We start from the raw sequence: 3056 nt of genomic DNA on the forward strand, positions 1-3056 counted from the left end.
GATGTATATGTACACATTAGCACCACACACTAGAAGGCTCTGAGGAAAGTAAAGAAGAAACTAGAAATAATCCTGTATAAGCACGGACTTTAGAGGCTCTGAGTTCTACTTTGGAGAGGAGCGTATGAATTCGTCATCGGCGCATTTTTGACATGGTCTCGTTGAGTCAAAGATTCCTTTCTTCAAGCTGCACGGCAACTCGGCTGCATTTGGTAGCGCTTGTCGTCAATCGGATGACCGAGTGTAGTTAGAGTCTATTCTCTGTATAGAACACAATCTGTTCAACTACCTGTCGCCGAGAGCTATACACGCTTGGTAAGTTTTTGTTTACAGAAGAACTGTTTAAAAAAAGCCAGATGCGGGGATCACTCGCCATGAGGCATTCACTAATTTCGCGAAAGCACCGATGGTACACTCCCACAAACACCAGGCCTGGATGTCGGTGGGAGCATAAACTACTCCAAAAGTGAAATTACTGACTTTCAGCGTCCACCTATATGAGAAAAGGGGTGGGAGAAATCTCTCCCTCTGAATGAGAAATTGCTATGACCATAAAATTAGTCATGCTTCACGCGGAGAAATAGCGCATCGCCCTTGCGGTATCCCTACCAAGTAGCTGCGCGGGAAAATTGGTCACTTCGTGTGGTATTACCGTAGTAGAGAAAACCTTAACTTGAGACAATATGAAGTGACATTCGTCGTGAAGTGTGCACGGCAATCTCAGGTGTAGCGAGTGCCTTTAAGATCCTTGTCCCCATGCTTAGCGAGGTTATATTTTGGAAAAAATATATCCGCGATTCACGAGCTGTTATCGGCGCGATTGCATTGAATTCTTTCGATAGGGTGGTAAAAATTACCAGCTTCATAGATTAGGTGCATTTGCAAACCCCTTTTGCGCTAACCCTTCCTTTTTAGGGAGCCGTGGGTTTCACATCAGATGCGGAGTACAACATTTGTGTCGCGAGGGTTGAATGTGTTTGAATGAAAAAAGTGCTAGAGCACGCTAAAGGTGATAGACCTAAGCCACACCGAGGAGGAAGAGGAACCAACGAGCTACTCCGTGGTTTTCGCAAAGCTTGACATAAAATATCTGCAAGCTGGAAGCTTCCCCCCCTTCATTCGCTGAGAGCTAAGAAAGGTCAATTTGACATGCAGGGTCGTTTGAAAACCTCTTCGCAGGAAGACGTCGAACCCCAGTAGGTTCTGATGGTTTACTGGATCCTTTCGTACCTTGTAAAATTTGTGAGAATGAGATCCGGCCTAAACGAAATTATTCTCTATCAGAGGGTGGGGCTCCCAATTCAGGGTTGTTTGTTGTTGGATTTGACATCAACTTTCCGGCATTTGCGAAGATGAGCTGAATCTGTTATATCCACGAGCACCCTTTGATTTTGGACGAAGCGCGACTGTCAAAAATAGTACACAACACGAGGAGGCATAAAAGATGGCAAATACTGATATGATTCCGAGCGTCTTGTAAGGCTACTGGAAAAGTGCCGAAGATGATGTCAAACCTTTCAGTAAAGTTCGGGATCGTTAACAACGTTGAGTATTGTCTAGCCCTAGAGCTGAATCTGAGATGCGTTCTCATTATATTAATTGCTTAACTTGAATGCCATGAGCCATGGATTCATTGGAAACCGAAAAAGTTGGATGCCACACATCTCTATCTTGATGAAACGTTGGCGAGTCATGTGACAACTATGCAATAAAGCAGGAGGGAACAGGAATCTTAGAATCTTTGGCACGAAACAAAAGATCGCTCAAAGTATCTGGCAAAGCTTTCGCTGTGTGCCTTGAGTAGAGCGGATGGAAGAAGCGGCATCGAGATGTTTGTCGTATATCACGGTCTGTAGAGCAGATGTGTACTGAGACAAAACGAACGACTTATGCCGTGGTCCCTCGAGTAAGCTGTCACGCTTGAAACTCGCTGTAAGCAAATGTATTTTGTGCCAAGGCCAGTAGAACGGGTAAAGAGGCTTTGTGTCGCGATATCTAAGTAAGACGAGTTAAAGCGACCGTACTTTACCTGGTAAACGGCGACTGAAGCCGCATGAAGAAGGCTCAGACGCTTCGGTTATCAAAAAGAGATCATTTTTTCCACGATATTATTGCACAGCTGGATCCCATTGAACGCGACCTTTACATTTCAGTAGACCATCTTGCGACATCTGGGGTTCTAGGTATCCCCGCGGATATCTTGTCGGATGTCCTTGCGTGAGCTTAGCCCATCGTACTAAGAGGAAGGGAACGTATTGCGTATATGCTTTGTGCTCCCACAGATGAGACATTTGCGAGTAGTTATCGCTACGGTTAGCATGCACACCGTGCGCATTAGTAAAGCTTTATGGTTTACATAGCAACTATTTACTCGTGAAAAAAGTGACCAGACTAGCCTAAAACGTTTTGCTTCTCGAAACTACCATCGGCAACGATTGAGCTTAAAGTACAAGATCTTTAGGGAATGGTCGCAAGAAAAGCAAGATGGCTATCAACTTTAGTTGATTTATTACTTAGTATATATGTTTCACAATGTCTAGAACTATAGCTATTTGTATTTGCATGGTGTGAGGCTGATAGACCACGTTTCCCAAAGACGTCTCTTATACAAAACTACTTCAACCTCATCCATTTCTGACTTTTGAGGACATTTTCAGAGAATCAAACGCTCCTTCGCCATAATACAGTACGAATGCCGTTATAAGACGTGTCACAATCATCTATTCATCTCAGTGTAGTAGTTATAATGCTTCATCGCTTGGTAACTGTTGATATTTTAATTAATTGTGTTATATATTCGTCGGTTGCGATTTTCCAGCATCTCGATTCGTAAGACCAGCCCTGTCACTTTATTTTTCAAGTGTCTAAAGGTTCGTGGATGCAGCTGGTCAGACAAGGCTTTTTCTTTGCTATCAGTGGGACACAGACATTAAGAAATTTATAACCGCCTTAATTTTGGTGAATCTGTCCACAGGTCATGTGCTTCAGAGAAGCTATCCAGAATGGGAGGTTTTGTCGGTGCCAAACATACTCTAGTCTCTTTGAAGCGCATGTTT

This window comes from Plasmopara halstedii (assembly GCF_900000015.1).
Source record: "Plasmopara halstedii genome assembly, contig: Scaffold_1343, whole genome shotgun sequence".
NCBI classification, from domain to species: domain Eukaryota; phylum Oomycota; class Peronosporomycetes; order Peronosporales; family Peronosporaceae; genus Plasmopara; species Plasmopara halstedii.